The sequence below is a fragment of the Papaver somniferum genome, chromosome 5 (genome assembly GCF_003573695.1).
Source record: "Papaver somniferum cultivar HN1 chromosome 5, ASM357369v1, whole genome shotgun sequence".
In the NCBI taxonomy this organism is placed as follows: domain Eukaryota; kingdom Viridiplantae; phylum Streptophyta; class Magnoliopsida; order Ranunculales; family Papaveraceae; genus Papaver; species Papaver somniferum.
Window position 1 is genome coordinate 61,360,251 of NC_039362.1, and position 25,727 is coordinate 61,385,977.

General features: G+C 38.4%; 1 long non-coding RNA gene and 1 other non-coding gene across 4 annotated transcripts; one reads left to right on the plus strand and one right to left on the minus strand.

Moving 5' to 3' along the window:
- Positions 1–2,362: 2,362 nt before the first annotated feature.
- Positions 2,363–2,450, minus strand: LOC113284937. Its single transcript, XR_003328460.1, has one exon. It is a non-coding gene; the product is annotated as a small nucleolar RNA R41 (small nucleolar RNA).
- A 444-nt stretch (positions 2,451–2,894) lies between these two features.
- Positions 2,895–5,666, plus strand: LOC113277458. Of its 3 annotated transcripts, none has more exons than XR_003324945.1 (6): positions 2,895–3,011; positions 3,773–3,846; positions 4,215–4,355; positions 4,621–4,761; positions 5,053–5,131; positions 5,612–5,666. It is a non-coding gene; the product is annotated as an uncharacterized LOC113277458 (long non-coding RNA). The 3 variants fall into 3 exon arrangements; XR_003324943.1 differs by having other exon boundaries at positions 4,238–4,355; XR_003324944.1 differs by lacking the exon at positions 5,612–5,666 and adding an exon at positions 5,236–5,286 and having other exon boundaries at positions 4,238–4,355.
- The last annotated feature ends 20,061 nt before the right edge of the window (positions 5,667–25,727 follow it).

Sequence of the window (25,727 nt, forward strand, 5' to 3'; positions counted from 1 at the left end):
TACCAAAAAACACCCTGATCTAACCTTTGTCTGAAATTTCTAATAAAAGACATAACAGATCCCTTAATCTTCTTAAAAGAAACCCCCTACTATAAATGAAGGCGAATAAAATGAAGAAACATTTTCAATAAGCCACTTCGCCTCTTCCGAAGCGCAATGCTCTATTCCTCTAAGAACTAACTTAATACCTGAAACTTGGAAATCAAACGTGATTCCTTTAAAACAACCAGCACATTCATTGTTTCATAAACACGCCTACCAGCGAAGTCTTGAATTTTAAACACAAACAGATGCACATACACCAGAACAAGACGATTTATTTTTTGAATTACTTACTTTAAGATACCAACCGATGTTGGAACAAAATTGCCAACCCAAGTGTTCAACAACACCCAAAATGTTTTAAGATGGATAAATTTATGCTGATTTTAAGGCAAGGGGGAGAATTTGATTACAAAGCTCAAATCCACGTACACAATCGCTGCTAGGCCAACATAATTTCTTTAAAATAAAGTGCGCATACACTTGTTTTATAAGCTCAAATGTTTTAAGATGCGCATACACCTGGACAGGGGTACTAAGTTATGAATTAATACTTTAAGATACTAACCATTCTTTGAACAAAATTCCCAACCCAACTGTTCAATCAACACTAAATACAATGTAAGACAGATAAATTTATACTCATATTAAGGCATAGGGTTAAAACTTGAAGGGATTTTGGAGACGAAAATCGACCTAAATGATGCAGCCATCTAAAAGAGTTTTTTTTTTTTTTTTTGACGAAGTAGTAAAAGAGTTTTTTTTGCTTTGACGTGACGCCAAAGTAGTGGAAAAGTGGGCATTCCAGTTGTGGGTTGCAAAACCAATCCCACAATATCACAGCGAAATGCAAGACTGCAGTGCAAAACTACCAACCTTGACATACATTCAGATAAAACTGAAATTACTGCTCATCTACATTCAGATAAAAGTGCAAGGTCGTGGTCATCCGGATTAATTATTAATTATTCTGAAACCAAGTAAAAAATAAAAGGAAAACTGTGCTCAAAGAAATGAGGATGTTTTAGTTTGAACTTGTTGGTTTTGTGATGATTATAGGTCCATGGTCAATCACTAATTCACTGTTGCCCTTACTCATCAAATTCAGCAAAGAAATCTGTATTCTAAAGCTTAAGCATAGCGCAATGCACTAGGTAGTGAGAAAAATCATATTTATCATGTTGAGGAGCCTATCGGTTATACACCAAGCATCATGCATCACACTCAACATGCCAGGATTTAGACTTCGGAACGACGGAGTCAAAGAAATTACCTCAGTCCCGTACTGCACATAATAGTCATTTTGTTCTCAAAATTGAACTTGCTTTCAAAACATTTTAAGCATTTTAAGAGGTCATCACATGAGCCAGCAGCATAGATGAACTCAGTGAACAACTTTGAGTTCTCTGTTGTCCTAGACAACAGGAAACAACTATAAATTTGAAAATTAATTTGCAGTTTGCTCAATCAAATATCACCCTAGTAGTGTAACGTAGGTAATTGACATGCATCTGCTTTTAATCATGGGAATAATGAGACGATTGAATTTGAAAGAGATGAAAACGAAGTACAAATGGGGAGAGTTTGTAAGCATTAAACAAACAAACAATAAAAATAAATAAAAATACAAGTGGAACGAAACTCCTCTATATCTGTTGATTCTTGAGCTCAGAATTCGACATCCCCGTCCTCTAATTCTCCATCAATTTCTTATACTGAATTGTCCTGTCAAACTTGTCATTTATATCAAGAAAATACACCACAACAGTCTGCAGACCCCCAGCGCCGACCCTTAATGGTAATGGTAAGAGCATTTTGACTGTCTTGCAATATATTCTTAAAACATTCCTGAAACATTAGTAGATCACTACTCATGAAGAAAGGGATGAGATAGTACGAGGAAGGTCCTAAGACAGTTTGATCAACAAACATTAGCCATAATACCACATCCATGTTTCATGTGTAGTGATATACAAACATTAGCCCCTGAGCCATGAGGAGGATCAGCTTGCATTTGAAAAAAAAAAAAAAAAAAAAAACCGGAAAACGGATGAACGCAGATTATCACTGTGGTGATTTTATTTAAAAAAATTGGCAGATAACTAAACCCCTTGAAAATCAAACCTAAATGTACATTAAATAAATAATGTAAGCACCAAATTGTTAGGTGATGAAAAATAAAATAAATCTAAATCTTTCATCAGATAATTGTAGTTTGTTGAATCGACATATTAAGATTCCGATTAAATCTTCATCACCTTAACGGCACTTGTTAAATCTTTAAAAAAAAAAAAAAAAAAAAAAGAGAGAAATAGGAAGGAGATAGCTCAGAAGGATGCATTGGATTACAAATCAAAGGAAAAACATTCCTCATAAAATAGGTAGTTTTAAATCATCACTGCTATCTCCTTATAATCCCTAATCATGGATATAATTTGCAAAGTAACAAAGAAAAACAAAACAAACCCTTGCTTTAGATTAAATCTGTAATTTTAAAAACTCCAGAAAGAGAATTGCAAATTAAACCTAGGGAACCTACTAGAGAAAAGCAGAAACGGATCGGATGTGCTCTGTGCAGTTTTTGATACTTTCTGGTTGATATATATAGACAACAACAAGGGGTTTAAGGAAGTGAAAAATACTATAACCCCCTACTATATGGGTTCAACACATAGAAACCCAACAAAATGGATCCTTCATTGTCAACTCCATTCTTTCACATTTTGATATTTGTAGGCCCAAAACTTTAATTTTTAGGGCTTGATAATAAAGTGACATTTTCATAATGTCAAATTTACCCTTTTCAATATATACAAGAGAAAAATCATAAGATCCATTCATTTCTTCAATTTCTTTCTCTCTCATCTCTCTCGCTCGGTTGCAGGTTGCAGAGAAAAAAGTTTCAGGGTTTGCTCTCTCTCTCAGACGAAGAAACAGGCCGAGAACACGATTTCTAATCGAAATTTCCAGTGAGTAATTATTTTATAACTTAGATCTGACCTTTACAAAAAAAGATCCTGATTATCTAAACATAAATTCGAAATCAACATCAATTATTCTTCGGAGATTCAATGAAAATTCATCAGCAGGAACTGAATATGAAGATTCTCGTAGAAAATCAAATCGAACAGGAAAAATTTCAATTCAACCGGTTGATTTCGTAATCTGATTTCATTTTTTCTGCAGAGATTTCGTTCTAATTTAGTTTTCTGTTTGAAGATTCATATAAAGTTTCTAGGTTTATATTTCTTTCATTGATTTCATTTGCTTTTTTAGATCTGGAAGAATGATAGTAAATCATCTGCGTGTTTGTTATTAGAAGAAGAAGATCTGTTAGAAACGATGATAAATCAAAATTTTATTCTCGGTGTTTTGGAATTTTGGTGCATTTTTGGAGTTCATACTGGTTATCATGTAGTTATTTAGAGATTTGAATGGATTTGATTCAATAGATAAAATAGTTGAGCATCAAATAATCTATGAATTCGAATCAGTCAAATATTATTTCAATTTTATTTTGAATCTGAAATTAAAGCTTGTGAATCTCAAGTTAAGGTTTCATCATCTCTTCTCAGTCTCCATTCAAGTCAGAAGTCTTCTATAATCTAATTAGTTATTGTTTCATCTCTTTCATTTTTTTCAAGGTTTTTTTAAGTTGGGATTTCCTCTTCTTTGTTGTTTTTCATGTATGTAATGATGTTTTAAACCTTAGGACTTACTTATTGTGCAGGTTCAACAATGGAACTATGAAGATCTTCAACAACAACAGAAATAAAGAAGATAACAACTAATCGTCATTCACAGGTGATTCAAAATCTGATTCTTCTTTTGCTTTGGAAACAACTAATGAAGAAGCTGTTAATAGTAATAATTTTCATCTGGAGATTCGGTATCACCAACATCTGAAAATTCTGTTTTTGAGTTCTAAATGTTTGATGAATTGCTTCTGTTGTTTGGTTTTATTGATGTTGTTTAATTTTTGTAATTTAAGGATACGAAATGTAGATGAAGTATTTGGATCTGGCATTTAGTATGTTTATTTACATATTCTCAGTTTTTACTAAACAAAATTGTTACAAAATGTGAAGAAGGACACACAAAACCTTTTTTGAGATCTTTACTTCTTTCAATTGCTAATAAACCCAGTATGTCCATCCTTCCAGGTAATGAAGTTTTCTACACTTCCTTGATGCAGAACAACTTTGGGTACTGGAATCTGTACCTGGAGATGTAAATCCTGAAGAGAGTGATGGAGAAGTTGAGAAGGTTTTCCAGACCTTGCAAAGTTTACCCTCAGAAATCCCATCAAGAAAGTAAGAGTTATTCTCCTTCATTTTGTTGTACTTATGTATACTACAGTTTTCATTTGTGCAATTGGGAAGTTGATATATACATTCATCTACACTACCATATATATGGATCCACTGTAAAGGTGGACGACTTTTGGAGTTCATGAACTGCCAGTGAACAACACATTTGGAAGTGTTTTCTTCTTTCATGGAAAATCATACCTTCGTAAGAGAATTGACGTTAGTAGATCAACTATCTAACATGTCATATTATGTTTCTAAAACTCAGGTGGCTTGTAGATTACATGATGGAGCTTGGGTTCTTCAAATCACTTTCCCAGTGGGTTGGCAATAACCTTATGAAATCTGGGGACCATGAAACATGGGCTTTTGATCTCCAAGGTGCTGTTGATATGTTCAATTCATACAGGTATGCCCGATTATCCTCATTAATCTGCTGGTATTAGCTCCTGTTTGTGCTTTATTATGGATGTGTAACTCTCAGTTACACAAGCTAAGTGGATGTGTAACTTCTAGTTACACAAGCTAAATATATGTGTAACTTCTAGTTACACATGCTAATTAGATGTGTAACTTTTACTTACACATACTGATTGAATACAACAGCTGAAGGTTTTTAATGCTTGGAAACAACTTATTCATGATTAAACCTAGGTAGTACTTGTCATCTTGTATAAGAACTCCAATTTGAATGATTCAGGTTTCAGTTGGTGATATTGTGGTGACTCCAATTTGAATCAATCAATTTATTCCAATTTGTTCTTTTGAAGCTACTTCAGGTAACGTTTTTGTTTTGATTCAATATGATTGACTCATTTAGTAGTTCTATTTTCTTATTTAGTTTGATTAGGTTTTGATTCTTGTGTTTGGTTGTTCTATTCAGGTCAGAGCAGAAAAATATAATTTTTCTGGAATCAATGAATTTTGAATCTAGGTACGTTTAGATTGTTGTTATTACTGTTGATGTTGTTGTTTTAGGTTCAATTTCTTGGTAATACTAGTTGAATCCAATCATCTAAAAGCGATGAACTCTCATGATTACAATGGATTCAGTTATTGACTTGTATCTGTAGATGATAAGATGAAATCTGATTGTTAAAACATCTGTAGATGTTGGGACTTACACATGCTTGTTTAGTTAGTTGATTATACATGCTTTTTTTTATGACTTTTGGAGGCTGGCAGTATTGCTTTTGCATCTAGACTAGTTTGTGTATACAATGATTAGTTTGGCTGATATTTTTATGTTTCTTTTACAGGAAAATCAACACTTGTGGTGGTGTTGATGGTGGAGGTGCAGGTTTTGGAGGAGGATGAGGAGGCAGTGGTGGTACTGGATCATATTTGGAAGATAATTTGTATTTGGAGTTAGTGGTGGTGTTTTGATATGAAGCTGAGAGGTTTGGTATGGATGTTAGAGCTGTGTTAGACATTGTAAGTTGGATCTACTTTACATTCTGCTTGTCTTAGTGGTGGTGTTTTGGTATGGATGTGTAATTTTTAGTTACACAAGCTAAATAGATGTGTAAATTTCAGTTACACATGCTAATTAGATGTGTAACTTCTAGTTACACAAGCTAAATAGTTGTGTAATTTCTAGTTACACATGCTAATTAGATGTGTAACCTTTACTTACACATACTTTGCTTTAGGTAACTTAGGCTTGCAAGTTCATGATAAATGGCATATTCCATATGCAGGTGTAACTCCTAGTTACATAATCCATATGCATGTGTATCTCCTAGTTACACATGTTATATGCATGTGTAACTCTCAGTTACACAATTCAGATGCATGTGTAACTACTAGTTACTCTAGTCAGATGCTTGTGAAACTGAATATACATTGTTGTATGTACTGTTCATTTTGATCTTATAAATACTGATTGCTTGTTGTTATATTTCAGGTTTCAGATAACTTCATAAAAGCTAATTGCTTAAACGTGGTAATGATCTCGCTGGAACTGGAGTTGACGTTGAATACACAAGTCAGATGCATGTATAACTCTCAATTACACTAGATAGACACATATGTAACTCTCAATTACACTAGACAAATGTGTGTAAATTCTAGTTACACATGCTAAAAAATTGTTGTAAATGAATATTAAAGTAATACATGTATTTTTTTTTGTGTTTTCTTTTTGATGTCTATTTTCTGCGTATATATACAAGTGTAACTTTGCATTACACATGTCACAAGGATGTGTAACTTTTGGTTACACTTTCCATATGCATGTGTAACTTCTATTTACACATTCGCAATGTACTTTAATAATTTCGGGCCTAGATTTAATAATTTCGGGCCTATATTTAAATTTTATTTAATTATGGACTTGACAATATACATAAGGGTATCAAGATCTTTTAATAATTCGGGACCTAGATTTAAACTTCTTTTAATTAAGGGTCTCATATTATGGGTTACCCATGGGTGGGGCCTGAGCATAATTTTCCCTTTAAGGAATTAGTTTAGGGTTTACTTCTTGGTGGACCGCAGGCCCATTGAAACTAAAAACATGTGCAGTACTTTTGACGAAAAATGATATGTGAAAATTACGGTCAAATCCATTTCTTTAAATTTTTCCACCCACAAATCCAGCGGCATAAAATTTCATGCGCGCACCCATTTTAGGTAAATTTTTTTTATAGACCCATAATTGTTAAAATCTCCGTTTTCCGTCTTTTTGAGTCTATTCTGATTATTTTTTTCTGATCTCGGTGCGGAGAAATAGAGGTTACAATACAATCGAACTAGTTAGGGTAACAATTTGATTTAGGGTTCTATATATTGCATGTTTTCCAAGAAAAACTCAAGATCTTTTTATATAAAGAGTGATTTTTGTGTTATTTTTAACTATTTTGGATTGTTGGAGACGCAGGTATGTTTCCTCTTTATCTATTCCCCTGTTTTTATGATTTTTGTTTCATCCATATCGATTGATGTCATCAAGTTTACATCAATACTATATTTCCGGTTCAATTTTTGTGTTTTTAGGTTGTTTTGTTGATTTTTTCTTCTTCTTCTTATTTCTATGATTTTTAGTGATTGGAAAGCGTTGGGTGCGGGCAAGTGATTTTGTGATAATTCAATTCTAAAGGGTTCAATTCAAGTGGTTTATAAGGGTGCTCAATTTGGAACAGACGAGATCTGTTGGTAATCTGAAATTCATGCCTGCAAATAATGGTTACAGAAAGGATGCCTTGCTAGAGTCACATTTCTTAATATTATTTCTTCATGTGTTCGTGTTGGTGCTCTCTATGAAGGGAGAGTGACTATTAAATAAATGGAATCCAGTTTCTTATTGGTTAATAAAGAGTGCCCTATTGGATGATGTACATGAAAATTGGAAGCATTTCTGATTCTTATATTTCCAGTAGAATTTATACGATGGTATTACATGGGGTACTATTTGAAGCCAATTTATACTATTATTGGTTATGCATCTACAAATTTGTTGCATAACTTAGTTGTGCATTCTCGAAATTGGTTGCATAACACGTTCTGCAGTTTTTTTTTTTTTTTTTTTGCATAACTTGTTATGCAGTCCAGAAAACGGTTGCATAACACGTTATGCAGCTACTTTTTTGTTAGTATTGAAACCAACAAAAAATAAGGTTGCATAACTTGTCATGCACCTGCAATAATATCTACATAACATGTTATGCAGTCGTGAAAATATGACTGCATAATGCATTATGCATCGAGAAAATTGTTGCACAATCTTTTATGCATCGAGAAAATAGATGCATAACCTGATATGCCTCCGTAAATATGGATGCATACTGCATTATGCATCAATTTTTATGTACACACTAAAATCAACCAAAACAATGGTTACATAACTTGTTATAGATGCATAACTTTGTTATGCAGATGCATAATTTGTTATGCAGTTGAGAAAATGGTTGCATAATTCGTTATGCATCTGCAGAATGTGTTATGCATCTTTTTTGGTGGCTGCATAATGGTTATGTAGTCAGTTTTCGAAATTTTGCCTAAAATGATGATCACCTCTGATTTTTTCATGAAAAACAAAAATTTGATATTGTTGTTTGTACTCGTTGCGTAGCTCTCTTAAAAATATTTCCAACAATATAAATTTTTTAAAATTCTATGACGCGGATTTTTAGATATCTTATATCCAAGTTGCATTGTCAATTATACCCCTGATGCATAACCCGTCATGCGGATGCATAATCCATCATGCAAATATTTTTAATAATTTCATATAATTATGGGTGTCACGGAAATAATTATGGGTGTCACGGTGTCATGAAACAGATTGACGATCAACTAAACACAATACCTTCTCTTCCTAACTTAAGGAGGAGCCTGAATCTTTCGATTAATTTTCTTAATAATCAGTTCTTACAAGGCATTAGCTATAAATATCCGTCAAATTATCAGCTCACCCATTGGGTGTAAAACAACCAATGATTAACCCTAAACAAGGAAATAAAACAAATGTCAAATATCCCCATATGGGTTGACCCGAAAGATAAATTGCCCAGATAAAATACCCGTAAGAGGATGGGATTAACTAACTAATAATCATCCCAGAGGCTGAACACATACTAGGTATGTGACAATACTCCTCCCTTTGGAAGATCCTTGTCCTCAAGGATAAAATCAGGAAATTGTGCGCGTATGTGGTTGCAGTCCTCCCAAGTAGCATCTTCTGATGGTGCACCATCCCATTGAATTAGGAGTTGGAGGATGGTGTGGTCACCTCTGAGAATCTGTCTGGTACCCAAAACTGCAACATGAGTTACTATGAATGAACCTGCAGGATCCACCACTGGTAACTGAATGGCAGTTGTTGCATGTTTTCCAATCTTGTTTTTCAGTTGTGATACATGGAATACGGGGTGAATTCTAGAGCCCACAGGAATCTTGAGCTTGTAAGCTACAACACCAATTTTTTGCAGTACCTCAAAAGGTCCAAAATACTTAGCAGACAGCTTCATATTGGTTCTCAATGCTACAGAAGATTGCCTATAAGGCTGTAACTTCAAGAACACCAAATCCCCCACTGCAAATGACCTGTCAGTTCTCTTGGCATCTGCAAAGTGCTTCATTCTTTGTTTTGCCTTAGTTAAGTCTTCCTTGAGTAGTTGAAGCATGTTATCTCTCTCCTTGAGATAATCCTGGACAGCAGCAACTGAAGTAGTAGCATGGATTGGGAATGCCAAGTGAGGAGGAGTGTATCCATATAAAGCTTGGAATGGTGTCATCTTAAGGCTTGTATGAAAATTTGTATTGAACCACCATTCTGCTAATGCTAGCCAATTGAGCCACATCTTTGGGGTGGAACCAGTCATACATCTCAAGTATTACTCCAAACATGCATTTGTTCTCTCAGTTTGCCCATCGGTTTGTGGGTGGTAAGAAGTGCTGAGAGTTAACTGGGTACCCAATGACTTAAATAAATGTTGCCAGAAGGTACTAAGAAATACCTTATCTCTATCAAAGAGGATGGAGCTAGGAAGACCATGAAGCTTGAAGATATAGTGCATGAACTCTTTAGCTACATAGATGGCAGTAAATGGGTGGCTTAAAGCAATAAAATGACTATATTTAGTCAGCCTGTCAACCACAACCAAGATGACACTCTTTCTGTAAGACATGGGTAAGCCTTCAATAAAATCCATAGATATATGCTGCCAAGATGTATCTGGAATTGGCAGTGGTTGTAGGAGTCCAACAGAAGTAGAGTGTTCATTCTTGTTACATTGGCAAACTTCACAGTGAGAAACAAAGAGAAAAATATCATCTTTCATCTTTGGCCAGTAAAAATATGCTTTGGCCCTATTATAAGTTCCTAACATGCCAGAATGCCCTCCAACTGCTGAGGAGTGAACAGAGTGTATAATTTGGTGTCTAATCTGCAGAGCTGAACCTACAAAAATTCTAGACTTGTACCTGAGTATGCCATGCTGTAAGGAGTACTTTGGGTGAGTTGCTGAAATGAGCAGTTGAGATATCATCTGTTGAGCAAAAGCATCATCAGTGTAGCTGGAAATTGTGTATTGAGCCCATTGTGGTTGAGCAACTGATAAAGATTGACACTCTGAAGTATTATGTTAAACTCTGGATAAGGCATCATCAACCTTGTTCTCAAGCCCCTTCTTATATTTGATGACATAATCCAAACCCAATAGTTTCATAAGCCATTTTTGTTGTAAGACAGTTGTGATCCTCTGTTCCATGAAGTACTTCAGGCTTTGGTGATCTGTGTGGATTATAAACTGGTGGTGAGACAAGTAATGTTTCCACTTTTGCACAGCCATAACAATGGCCAACAATTTCTTTTCGTAAGTGGATAAGGCTAATGCCTATGGTCCTAAGGGCTTGCTGTAGAAGGCTATAGGCTGACTAGATTGCATTAACACTGCACCTACTCCTATAGAACAAGCATCAGTCTCAAGAATAAATGGTTGAGAGAAATCAGGTAAAGCTAAGACTGGAGCAATTGTCATGGCAGCTTTAAGAGAAGTAAATGCTTGTAATGCTGAGGGTGACCAAGAGAAGGAATCTTTTTTAAGCATGTCAGTTAAGGGTTTCCTGATGTTGCCATAGTCTTTAATGAACCTTCTGTAGTAACCAGTCAAACCCAAAAATCCTCTCAACTGCTTTAAGGCAGTTGGTTGTGGCCATTGTTGCATTGCAGCAATTTTTTCAGGATCAGCAGCTACCCCTGCAGAAGTGATCAAATGTCCCAAATAGTCCAGTTTAGTTTGAGCAAAGCAACATTTATTCTTGTTGGCAAATAGAGAATGTTGTCTGAGCAATTGTAGGGTCTGTGCTAGGTGCACTTCATGTTCCTCTAACGATTTACTATAAACCAAAATGTCATCAAAAAAGACAAGAATAAATTTCCTCAAGAATGGTTGAAAAATCTTGTTCATAAGGGACTGAAATGTAGCTGGTGCATTTGTCAATCCAAATGGCATAACTCTAAATTCATAATGACCCTGGTGAGTCCTAAATGCAGTCTTATGTATATCATCTATATTCATCAGAATTTGATAATAACCAAATTTAAGGTCAATCTTTGTAAAAATGACATCACCATGTAATTAATCCAATAAATCATCAATTAGTGGAATGGGAAACTTATCTTTGATGGTGATATCATTCAATTTTCTGTAGTCAACCCAGAATCTCCATGAGCCATCTTTCTTCTTGACTAATAATATTGGAGAAGCAAAAGGACTGTGACTGTCCTGAATGAAACCAGAATCTAACATTTCTTGAATTAGTTTCTCCACCACTGACTTTTCTAGATGAGGAAATATATAAGGTCTCTGAGAAATGGGTTCAGAATTTAACTTTAATGGGATTTGATGATCCAAAGCTCTCTAAGGAGGTAAAGAAGTAGGTGTATCAAAGACATCTGAGAAGGATTCCAGCAATGTAGAGATGGTAGGAGGGATGGGTTCTAGTGGTCTTGATGAAATAGAAAGGAATTGGCTAATGATAGTTGGGGTATTCTGTTTTAAAATTTTCAAAAAAGTGTTGTCACTGATCAAGTTACAAGAGGGTAATGTAGAACTACCTTGCAAAGTGATGTAATAACCCTGATGAGAGAAGGAAAGTGTGATATCAGCTAGGTTGAAAGTGATATCACCAAGTTGTTTAAGCCAGTCCACACCCAAGACCATGTCAAAACCACCAAGGGTAAAACTCTCAAATCCCCAGTAAAGTGGTAACCCTGCATGAGCCACTCTATTTGATGGCAAATACCTTTACTGATAGTTGAATCACCATTAGCAACTATCACTAGCATGTGACCAGTAAATTCAATAGGGAGTTGTAACTTTTCATCCAACTAAGCATCCACAAAGCTATGTGTGCTACCTGTGTCCACTAGAATGAGTATATCATGTGAATGTAGTTTACCAGGCACTCTGATGGTATTCTGAGTTACCAAGCCAGTCAAGGCATGTAAGGAGATTTCCATGGTAGATAACTCAGGGGAAGGAGGAGAAGCAACATCTTCTTCAAGTTCTTCAACAAAGAAAGGGGAAGTAACATCTTTTGAAGCTACCAACATGAACACTTGTTGACTCTTGCACATGTGACCCTGCTTGTAAAGTTCATCATAATTATAGCATAGACCTTTATCTCTCCTTACTTTCATTTGAGATGGGGTTAGTCTTTTAATAGGAGGTATCGAGGGTTCTGACTTGGTAGGTGTAAGAGGATGGGTGATAAGTGGTTTAGAATTTGAAAATAATGGTCTAGATGTAGTGGTGAGGGGTGATAAAACTGGTTTGGAAGTAGTAGGAGATGGTAAATAGTGAGTGGAAGAGGGTTGAAATGGCCTAGAAAATGTTTTAGAAGTTTTATGTTGAAAATCAACAGAGGCTTGTTGCATTCTAGCCAAATAAAAAGCATCTATATCAGTAGCAGGCTTGAACATTTGTACAGAATTGCGGATCTCTTCCTTTAAGCCACTGCCAAAGCTCATAGTGAAATAATCCTCAGATAGACTAGGATTTCTAGATTTCATTAAGGATTTTAAGGATTCATATCTCTCATAATATTCTTCAACAGTGGTTACTTGAGATAATTTGTTAAAACTTCCTACATAATTATCATATGCTACTGTTTGAGGGTGAAACGGTTACTGCTGATTTTGGTAATTTCGGGTGTGTGGGTGAGAAACGAATTTAAACCCTAAACAATGTACTGCAAGGGAGTACTTTAGATTCGAGAGATCAATTTGTACAAATCCGGCCTAAACCAAGAAATGGCCGTTTCAGAATTGCTTCGGTCACAAAGTGAAGGAGAAGGGTTGGTTTTGGGGAGGGAAGCGAAGAAAGTATTGAGACCAGAATAGTTGATTCTGGAAGAGTAGTTGTTTTCTACGACTTGTATCAGAAAGTGGGAATCTAACAAATGGAAAGCTAGCAAATGTTTTCTGAGTGTTGTATGATCCTAACCCTGAACTTGTTGTTCGGTGGAAATAGGTAATGCCTATTTATACAAGTCGAAGTGAAACGTACTCTGGTCTCATTAAAAAATGGAAAATGGGTGAGTGTGGATGGGGAAAAACGGGTCGCCGGTTTTTCGGGAAGTGGAGAGACGATATTGGTGTCGGGATTCCTCGACCGGGAAAAATGTTAATCCTCACACAGATGCACCGCTGCAAAGGGGGTGCTTAGATTCGGGAAACCAATCTGTATGACTTCGGCCTAAACCAAGACAATGGCCGTTCCAGAGTCAATTCGGTCGCAAAGAGGGAGATGGGTTGATCTGTAGGAGGGAAGCTGAGAATTGTGTGGGATCAGTGATGATCGAGGATTGTGGGTGTGTTGAAGGTTTCTGCAATAATGGTGAACTTCTGAAGTTGAGCTCTGTGAATAATTTTGTATCGAGTTGTTGACGGAAAACGTTGATACTGATGATATCTGTTGTCCTCGATTTTGACTTATTTATATTGCAAGAATGATGAACCACTAATCCCTGTAAGCGTGACGGTTTCTTGAGTGAAAGAGTGGGAAAGTGGGAGATCGTGGTAAAGTCAGTTCCATGTCGTGTGGAGACTTGACTGATCGTGCACCCACTACTTTGCTAACTCATTTAACCGTTTACACGACTTACGCACATTTCTCGTTGTGGATGAATCCACGTGCCGTAGACCGCCAGACCAAAACCCTAAGTCCCATTTGTGACGTGATTGATGTCTCACAAGTCGTGGAGTTTACACTGTAGACGTGTTTTGATTAGTCAATTGTTGACTGATTAGACAATGAGTCTAAGTTTTGGTGAATCGAGCATGAATGGTGAATGCTCTGCGATTCATGGATCAAATGTGTAGTTCTTTGAAGGGACGTCAGTATTGTTGATTCATTGATGAATTACTGACTATTTGAATGATTGAGCAAGTATTGCTCAATTCTGCGAACTACGAGAATTTAATGAGCAACTGAGCAAGTATTGCTCAATTCTGCAAATATTGAGAATTTTATGGACAACTGAGCAAGTATTGCTCAAATCTGCAAATTACTGAATATTAAGAATTTGATGGGCAACTCAGCAAGTATTGCTCAATTCTGCAAAATACTGAATATTAAGAATTTGATAGGCAACTGAACAAGTATTTCTCAATTCATCAAATTAATGATTTTGATAATCTGGCGTGCAACTGAGCAAGTATTGCTCAATTCGACGAATTATCAATGAATTGACGAATATTGATTATATTCGGGTAATCGAGCAAGTGTTGCTCGATTCAGCCAATTATTTACTGGTAACGTGACCCAGTAAAATATCAATTAAAATATTGATGTTGATTAGTGAATCAACGTAAATTCTATTAGTGTTCGAAGAGTGCTCAGAATGATGGTTTCACATAGCGTTCATTCGAAAACCCTAATTTTTGGTCAATCCTCCACCAATTGGGGAATTGCTGAAAATTGATCATGAATGATAGGGACCGACCACATGGGATGAGGAACGTCCATGTGGTGCCACGCACCAGGATTCACAGTTTGAGAGTTGGTGAGAAATCATGAATAAATTGTGGATTTACCATTTACTGAAAATATTGCTGGGTTCAACATTAGGTGTAAAACCTAGGTATGAGAGATGAGGACCGAACAAGAGGGTATGGGACCGTCTCTAGGTGGTCACGTGACCAGTTGTTGGTCGTTTAGAGGATTCTCCAGTTGGTTGGAGAGATTTCGGGCCCAGTATGAGCAATTGAGCAAATTAGGTCAGAATTGCGAAAACGTGTGGGACCGGCTTCGTGCAAGCCCTAGGAACAACCTGGTCGGTCATAGAGGCACGCACGTGTTACCATGATGTCCGTGTCTCCATACTGAGAGTTTCAGTATTTTCTGATGCGCATTTGAGCAATATCGTGAATTTTCAGAAGAGTTTCATCTTGGCTGAGAATTCTCGATTTTTTGGTGGAATGAGCATGTATGCTCAATTCATCAATATTTTAAAAATATAAAAATATTTTAATATTTAAAACTGCCGTGAGAGGCTAGCCGGCCATGTGACCATGTTGGCTTTTGGTTTTTTCGTGATTCGAGCAATATTTGAGAAAATATGGAGAACTCACGAATTGTACTCAAACCAAGGAGTTTCATGAATTGGGAAAATAATAATTATGAGAAATTAGGAATTGCAAGGTGTGGGACCGGCCATGGCTAGGGCATGGCTGGCCGGCTAAGTTTCTCGGTCCCGCACACCTTTCCCTTTTTTGTTATTATTTTTCATGAATCCTTGAAGTTATGGAGAGTCCTTGAAGATATGTAGAATCCATGAAGATATGGAGAATCCATGAAGTTTTGACATAATAATTATAAAAAGCTAAGGATTGTGAGGTGTGGGACCGGCCACGGCTTGGGCATGGCCGAACGGCTAGGTTGCCCGGTCCCGCACGCCTCTCCTTATTTTATGATTTATTTGGTGAATCCACCAAGTTATGGAGAACTCACGAGTTTTGCACAAATTAGGAATTTTGATAAGATGGAAAACCCTCATGAGTTTATGAAAATAAAATAAGGAAAAATAAAGGGAGGGGAGCGGACCGACCCTTGCTAGGGCACGGCCGGCCGGCCGGTGGGCCCACCGTGAGTGCCTCCATTATTTTATTATTATTTTAATGTTTTCTCCTGTTTTGCGAAGGATTCCCCATTGTTTCATATTTTTGGATGCTCGTTCGTGCATCTGGGTGCTCAGTCGTGCATCATTGTCGAGTACACTTGCACCATTTTTGTGGGGCTTACTCAGTGATGGTCCAGATGCCCAGTTTTTGAGTATTTATTACTAATTTATTAGATTCAGTGGAGAATAATTCATGAAACTGAGTAATAAAAATGAATAGTTGTTCATTATTAATTCATAGGATCAGATGTGGATTCGACTATGAATTCAGAATAACAAAACGAGCATTACCATCCTATGGGATCGTGGATTCGACCATAGAATCGGAGTAATTAAGATTTATCTATCACCATTTCATGAGACCAGTGGATTCGATCATGAAATCGGAGTAATGAGATAATACAGTTGTTTCATTGCTATTTTATGAGATCAAGACGTGGATTCAATTATAGAATCAGAACAATTGTTTACTGCCATTCCATGGGATCAGGCCGTGGATTCGACCATGGAATAGGAGCAATTGTTATTGCCATCCCATGGGATCAGGCCGTGGATTCGACCATGGAATAGGAGCAATGATAGATTATTCTGGGAATTCAGTAGTGAATGTCACGACAGAGGTAATCTACTTCAGAAAATATATTAGCCAGTTAAAGCGTCACATCTATTCTGAGTGGTGCACAGTCAGGGAGTCACGATGTTGTTTACGACCTGAAGGCGTTAGTGTTCTCAATCTACGGAGAACCGCCTGAATCTATGCACTCTCTCCACATAATCAGGGAACGGTGAAGTGTCACCGACGTCCTGAAGGCGTCTGCCGCCCAACTATTCTTCTATGTGGATGTAGGTCACTCTCCTGCAGTCAGGAAATAGTGAGTATCACCGACGTTCTGAAGGCGTTAAGTCCTCAATCTACGGAGAACCACCCAAATATGTTATTCTGCATAGAGGGCACGATGAAATGCCAGGGATCGAACGCTCAGCTGGTGGAGGATTTTCGAAAACATATTCATCATGGCTTCGTAAAATATGAATCGTTTCATGCCTGAGAGCCGCGTCAAAAACATGCCTCATGCTTTTACGGTTTTGCCCTTTGTTGAAAATCCACCATCTACATTAAGTCCCCTGCTTAGTGGGGAACAATCATGTTCCGCATTATGCATTAAATGGTGATTTTCAGTTGACGAGATCAGTGGTTGAACTCAGTCTACAAAGGTAGTTTCAGAATCCTCGATTTACCCCAATGGTGTTATGTACGAGCAAATGCGCGGATGAGGAATCTGATAGTAAGGTAGAGTGCCGTCTCATGAGCGTGGAGAGATGAGACACTGCTGATTTGGGTGTTTGGAAGCTTAGTTATGGTCGATTTAGTATTTGCGGGCCCGAGCCCAAAAAAAGGAAACTGTGTTTTATTAGGTTTTTTGAAAATAAATTTGATATAAAAGGGAATAACCCTAAAATTTATTTTGTGTTTTTATCGACCGACCAACACTACCTCTCTTCTCCATCATCACACGAGCTCAGCAGGAGGAGAATTTTTCCGCCGGATTTAGTCGCCACCGATCGCCATCGTTGCCGTCCGGCCAAGCTCCGACCGGCGCCGACCAGGTAAGTCCGATTTTTTTTTTGCTGCTGGTTTTATAATTGATGAGTTGTCCATAAAACCAAAATCCCATGGCCGTATGCATATGATTTATGAAGGATTTTTAGAAAACGTATGTATATGCACGTTTGTTCGTTAGTCGGAGGAACGAGCAAAAAATCCCTAATATGGAAGAGACACATAAAATTTTGAATAGATATGACCTAGTTGCAGTAGCAAAAGGTTTTGATTATTAGGTTTCATGAAAACCCAAGTTGTTTTTGGAGTCATGAACTTTGCAAACACTTTTGAGAACGTAAGTTTGTTCGTAAAAGAAGTAAATAATAATCCTTAGAGTTAAAAGAATTTTGAAAAGACCTGGAGTTCATGATGAAAATCTTTTTGAGGACTCTCGAGATTTTATTTGAAGTATGGAGAGTTCTACAAAAATAGAAAAGTCTCTCATTTCACAGACGAACGCTCGATTGAGCAAAAAAAATTTTTTTTATTTATTCACGTGAGTTTGCTAACTCACGGATTTTTTTCTTGTGTGCGTGCGTGACTTATTCACGCACTATGGAATAAAAATTGAGTTTTTTGAAAATACATAATTTATGAATTTGGTGAATTCACAGTGTATGTGTGAATTCAGCGATTTTATAGCGTATGTACACGCAAAAATCAGCGAGTGCTCACATAGAAGGTTATGTGAATTACTCATAGTTTCTCGAAAAGTTAGTGTTGACTCTTGAATAATATGTTTTATGCTCAATTTTGCAGGTTTGAAAGAACGAGCAAGTTTTGGGGGTTTTACGTTGTTATCACTAAGTTCGTGAAATCGTAAATAAGTGAGAATTGAGGAATACCATTTTTGTAGACGTTGACTGTCTTGTCGCTTCAATTCCATTGTATTGATAAAATTCATGTATGGATGTTGCAGCAACTTTGCGAAATGGCTGAATCTCGTAGTGTTTCTGAAGATGATGCTTCTTCGAGAGATGATGTTTCCACAAACGCCTCTTCCAGAGATGATGGTTCCTCCAAAAATGATGATTCTGAGATTTCTAAGGAGAAATAGGGAAGCCCCAAGACTAAAAACATTCCCACCGCTGAAGACAAATTCTTTGTATATCTGTACAGGCCTGAGAAACGTCCCTTAGGCTCCTCATTTCGGTTGCTGATAAATCCCAGGATCACTAATCAGAATAAATTGGTGTCTCCCCAAGCAGTAATTCGGTTTTGTCTGCAAGGGAAACACTTCACGGCTTCTCAGGTGGATTTCAAGCTTTCTCGAAGACCTCTGATGCATTTCTCTGGATGGGCAAGGCACATGTTAGGTTACAGCCGTGTGAGGGCCATATTGGATAGTGCCCAGGTGACTCGAGCCATTCAAGCTGCTGGAGATTTTCTCATCAACCATGATATACCAGGTATGGCAGCCTTGCTCGCCCATTGGTGCATTCCCAGGTATGGAAATGTTGGAATCTCCATTGGACTCTTTAGTTATAGACTCCAGTATTTCTGATGGCTTCATGAAAGTTGAGACGTATGTCAATACCATGTTTCTCCAAGCCTTGATGTGGGAGCATCTTGAGAGTTACGCCCCGATTCCCATAGCATTTTGCAAGGACGTGAGGTTGACACTCGTCATTCCCTCCTTAAGGAGAATAATGATAGGATCATGCGCTGGTCTAGAAAACAACCACAATATAAGATATGCATTACTGACGTTTTGGACATTAAGTCTGAGTTCAACTTCCGCCCCTGAGTGTCGGTTCTTTCTCTATTCTCACAATTGATCATTTTTAATGTTGCTGAAGAGAATATCATGTTGAGTACAGGTGCTGGTCTGAGCGAAGGAGAGAGATATTTTGTCTTGAGTTGCACTCCTGGTTTCTTGATATCGGTAATGAACGGAGGATTCCAGTTTGAAGAATATAACATTGATAGAGCCGCTAGACAGATGGGACTTGATCTATGCGTTCCGGGACATCAAACAAACAAGCCAGAGATTGAGTACCTGAAGGCTCACTTAGACTGCACCCATGTGGAAGGAAATAAATATTTGTTCTCATGTTCTGACCGAGACACCTTCGTAACTCCTGGTTATATAGACTTTTGGCGTCAGCAACTTGAGCGTGTATACAAGTTTGTAATGGATGTTCAGTCCCCAATTCTAGAGTTCCCCTCTTCTGACATGATTTCCGGTCGACCCAGGCTGAGATACCTTCCTGGTGGTGATAAGAGGAAAACGTCTCCGAATGCGTTACAAGTAAGTCCTCTTTTTTGTGATTTCAGCTGAAGTATGCCGATCACGTTTTAATTGCATTGTTGTACTTGTGATAGGGTGGTCGTGCTGTGAGGCCTCGAATCGACGTAAACTCTCCAAACTTTCAATAAAGTCCCCAGGGAGGAGAAGGCAGGAGTAAGACATCTCATAGAATGATACCAAACAATATACAGTCCCCTGCCGCTTCTATGGTGAGTTGTTAGCGCTTTTCTTCATTGTAACTTCCTCGTCCATGTAATTAGGATCTTAAAAGAATGTTTTCAATCCATTCCAGAATTTTGTTCCATCGGTTATTGATGGTCTCCGTTTTGCTCTTGGTCGAACAATTCAGGAATCCAGCACTGAGGAGGTTGACGTAAGTATTCCCTTTTCGCACTGATAATTGTAACGTGCCTTAGGACGAATGAGTGATGATTGTTGTTGATGTGTCCAGGAGGAAATCACTATGGATAAGGAGAATGTTGATGAAACACATTCCTCTTTGGATCATGGAAGCATGGAGAGTTCCCGAAACTCCGAATCGAATGAAGATAACAGAGTTTCCAATGGAGATTCCAACATTGCCGAGCCCTCAAATGGTTTAGAGACTCCTCTAGTAAGTATTTCTCATGTGGTCTCTTCATATAAGTATGAGGTTTCTGATTTGTGCATGAATGAATGAGAATCCATAAGAATATATGTCTAATTTTTCCGAAATACGTCACCAGAAAATTTCAGACTTCAGCTTTTAATGAAAACACCGTAAAAACTTCGCTTGGTGTCGGATTTTCAATGTCTGCATATGCATCCTCAATCCCAGGAAATTTCCAAGCTTTAACTCAGCAGCTTTTCGAATTTTGAGCATGTTTAGGGACTGAAAAAGGAGAAACAGTAAAGTTCCAGGAGACTTTCAGAACTTTTCCAGATTGCATGTAGTCCAATGGTTTGGCCACATCTCGTTGCTCTTTCATCCAATTGTTATGAAATTTTGACATGTTGTAGAGGACTTCAATACGAAGAGAATGGTATATAACCCAACTCTATATTCCACACAAATTGCTCCCAGTTCGTCATTGAACACATGGAAGTGTAAATTTTCTTCAGCTGCGTCTCTTTGAAAACGTGTTTCACGACTTTTATGCTACTTGTACATGTATTAGATGCATAATAAGGAACTTAGATGATGTTAGTTCACTTACTTTCTTAATTTTATGGTTTTATTGGATTTCCACACTTGGATCACTCTAATCCCATGTAATCTTCGCATTAGGTGCCGAATGTCGAAGTTGGGAATCATGGATCCAATAATGACAGTTTGGACAATCCTGGAGCCGTCAGTGATGAGACTGCCACCCCTACACCTCAAGGTCATGAAGTGCTGGTTGTTGATGTCGTGGAGGTGGTGGAAACTCCATTTGTGCCCGAGATGGTGGAACCCGAATCAACAATAGCAGATGCAGTTTCGTCTGAAGTCGTCTCTATGATTGTTGATGTTGCTCCAGTAATTGAGAAGCGTATAATAGTACATGAATATTCTAATGCAGGGATTTCTTTTGATCCTCCATTTGGTGAGTTACTCCCATATGACCAGTTTGTTGGTGGATTTAGCGTCCCCATCGGATATGCTGCTATGTACGAGAAACTGTGGGAAATGTATGGACACATCGTTGTTACTCAGGATCCAGGACGTAGTTATTTCTTCACGAGGCAAGTAGAAGCCATCTTGCTGTTATAAATGATATCCGGATCACAGCCAGAAATGTTGTTACCCGAGATGTACTCTTTGATTGGGAGTACAACTTGAAGAATGCTGAAGAACTTGGCTTCAATCTGAAGTGGCTTCGTCAGAAGTTTGAGGCTATCAGGAAGGCAGTAGAGGGTGATGCTCCTTTCCCCACTAGTGATGCTGTGATGAAGAAGATGAATGAAGTTGCTGAACTGACCAAGAAGCTGGAGGCAGAAAAGGCAGCTTTAAAAGTCTTGGAGGAGGCAGAGGAGCGGAAATCTTTCTTTGATGGCTTTCTTTAGTTTTCTTTTCATGAATATTGAACTTCCGAGAGATGTGAGATTTTATTTGGGTTTTGATTTTCGATAGGTATTGAGTTTATGAGGATTTTCTTTTGGATTTGGATTTGATAGAGATTTTTCTTAAATAAAGAACTTTGATAAATTGCTGAATTTTCAAATACTGAGTGCAAGTATGCACACGTTTTGGAGGAACTAAGAATACGAGTAAAAGAAGATCCTAAGGTGTAAACGTCAGATGTTTTAAGCGTTTGCCTTGGATATAAAACATCCAATGTTGAATGCTTCATGAGTCGAAAATCTTGAGCCAATTCTCATGAATTACTGGTACACTCGTCTTGCCTTTGATGTCAGCCAATTTGTAATATCCTCCAGCAACCGACTTAGCAACCATAAAAGGTCCTTCCCAGTTCGAATTCTTTGCGGAATGCAAATTGCGCCTGGTTGCCTTAAGAACTAAATCTCCTTCATGAAATTCGTTAGGCTTAGTTGCCCGTGCCTTGAATATTTTCTGCTGGTTTGGAATTCCTCGTGGATTCCATGTTGGTGGAGCTTTCCAATTCTGCGGTACATGTGGACATTCATGCAAGAAAGAGTATGCTGGGTATCGCTTGTCGAACTTAGCCAGATCTTCAGCGATAAACCTTTCAATGGGGTGTATAGTTGGAAGGGACTCCAACCATTCAGTGTAATATTGCTGAGGTGAGACTATCCACTCATAGGGTTTGATGATGGCTTGGTCGTGAGTGAGATTAAGTCCCCAGACTAGGGTAGCATACTTGAAAGTTGGTAATACATATGCATTATGAGGAATAAGACTTGCCTGAGTGCGGAACCTCCTGACGAATTCGTTGGGGCTTTCCTCAGGTTTTTACGTGAATTCCATCAAAGCTTCGCCCTTTTACAAATGCTCGAAAGGTTGATCATCCTCTGAGTCAGAGCTTTCTTCTTCGGAGGAGAAGTGTGCAACTGAGGATGAAGATACCGTGGAAACTTTTCCATCGTGAATCCATGCTCGCCCAAGAACCATGTCGTATCCAGGATCTTCTTTGATTATGAAGAATTTAGTTTCTGTCCAGGTAGAATCACTTCTTATGTTGAGAATGATGTAGCCGTAAGCACCCCTGGAGATTCCTTCATGATCTCTAATTGAGACAGGAGCATGAGTTGCTTCTTGACGAGTGATACCAGCAGCTCCGAGGATTTTCAAAGGGATGATGTTAACAACCGTGACAACGTCGACTAATGCTCGTTTGAATTCATTTCCCTTGAGATGCACCATGGTGAGAAGTCCCCAGTCATACATTTCCTTGTCTGTCACTGGAGGCTCAGGGAATGTCTCCTGAATTGTCAGTCGTTTTCCTGACACAATATGGTTCAGTGTAGCAAACATATCGTCTCTCTGAGATCTTGACAAGTACATTAACTCGCAGACGTGTTCAATTAAGGATTGAACTGCTTCCTTGACCGGCTGCTCGGAGAGTTCGAATGTTCTGATTGGGAGAGGATTTCTGTGTATTCCCTCAGTCCTCAGTTCCCCTAAGTCGGCCTTTTCTTTGAAAATGTGCTTCAAATTTCTGCAATCACTTGTTGGATGACTGACATACCTATGAAAAGGGCAGTAGCGTGCGTTTTCCATTTGTTCTGCGGTTGGTTCCTTTTTGACAGGAGGTAGTTTGATTGCACCGTCTTGGATCCAAACTTCCAGTAGTTCGATCACTTCTTTAATGGGAAAAGGGAAATCAGGAACTTCCTCATCATTCTGTTAAGGTTGTGAGTTCCTAGTCTGGTTGTCCTTCCTTGGAGCTTTTGGAGGGTGAGACATTGGAGAATCATTCTTATGCTGTTGTGCGTCGGCTTTTCTCTTGCTCCATTCAGCAACATTCATGGAAGCTTCAATGTTGTACTGCTTTTTGATCAGACGCTGAGAGGTGTTGCTTCGATTGTCTTTCGATTCCTCCACTTTGACAGTTTTCGTTCTTTCGAGCAAGGCAGGAGCGGTAGTCGCTGATCGCTTGGCCGCTTCATGAAGTTATGAAAAGGTTTTAAAGTGAAGATTCTCCAGCAAAAACCTGTAGACTGGGATCATGCCATTGATGCACAAGTCCACCAGTTATTGTTCAGTAACGTTGGGATAATGACAATCCAAAGCTTGAACTCGGAACCTCTTCACATAATCATTTGGATTTTCGGAAGTCTTCTGAGCCATCCTTCCCAAGTCAGAAAGAGTAATTTGCTCAGAGACAAAAAATTATTTCCTGTAGAAAGCGTTGATCATTTATCCCCAATTAGCTATGCTCCCTGGTGCGATGTTGTTGTACCAGGTATATGCTCGACCCGTCAGGGATTTTGAAAACTCCTTCAAGCGGACAACATGGTTGTGTTCATTCTCTCCTAATGCTTCCAAGAATCGAGAAACGTGTTCTCGAGCATTCCCCGTTCTTTTGTAGAGTGTGAACGTTGGAGAAGTGTAGCCCTTTGGGAGAGGGATCCTTTGTGTGTCTGCAGGGTATGGAGGCTGATGAAGGTGCACGGTCGTTGTATGACCCCTGCCTCGATTCTTCATAAAACGCTCCAAGTCTTCACGGGTGATGAAACCGGCAGGCTGAGGTTCTGCAGATTTGCGGGTTTCATCGTCATCAGGGACTGGAATAACCTCAGGATCGGTATTTGGAGAAGTTTCCTTGTCTTTTCCCTTCTCTTGAGTTTTGTCTGACGTTTTTTCAGTGAGAATTTTGAGATAGTTGAACAGTTCCTTCTGAGTAGCAGCCATGTCAGTTTGATTCTTGGCGAGAACTTCTTGGACCTTCATGAGATCGTCTATGCTAGGCGGATTTTCCCTGATTTCTTCTGGATGTCGCCCGAAAAGAGGATGATTTTTGACATTGGTGTGAGGAGGAGTAATGTCACCATCATTATTAGAAGCAGGAACGGTTTCCGGAGTACCACCACTGTTGTTGCTGGTACTAGTGTTGTTGGTGTTGGGATTTGTAACTGAACCTGACCTAAGATCGACCATCTTTGCGAAAATAAGAGATTGCAACCGAGAGATTAATCTCCCACTGTGGTCGCCAATCTGTGGATGGGGAAAAACGGGTCGCCGGTTTTTCGAGAAGTGGGGAGACGAGCGTGGTGTCGAGACTCCTCGACCGGGAAAAATGTTAATCCTCACACAGATGCACCGCTACAAAGGGGGTGCTTAGATTCGGGAAATCAATTTGTATGACTCCGGCCTAAACCAAGACAATGGCCGTTCCAGAGTCAATTCGATCGCAAAGAGGGAGATGGGTCGATCTGTAGGAGGGAAGCTGAGAATTGTGTGGGATCAGTGATGATCGAGGATTGTGGGTGTGTTGAAGGTTTCTGCAATAATGGTGAACTGCTGAAGTTGAATTCTGCGAATAAGTTTGTATCGAGTTGTTGACGGAATACGTTGATACTGATGATATTTGTTGTCCTCGATTTTGACTTATTTATATTGCAAGAATGATGAACCACTAATACCTGTAAGCGTGATGGTTTCTTGAGTGAAAGAGTGGGAAAGTGGGAGATCGTGGTAAAGTCAGTTCCATGTCGTGTGGAGACTTGACTGATCGTGCACCCACTACTTTGCTAACTCCTTCTACCGTTTACACGACTTACGCACATTTCTCGTTGTGGATGAATCCACGTGCCGTAAACCGCCAGACCAAAAACCTAAGTGATATCCCCCCATTTGTGACGTGATTGATGTCTCACAAGTCGTGGAGTATACAGGGTAGACGTGTTTTGATTAGTCAATTGTTGACTGATTAGACAATGAGTCTAAGTTTTGGTGAATCGAGCATGAATGGTGAATGCTCAGCGATTCATGGATCGAACATGTAGTTCT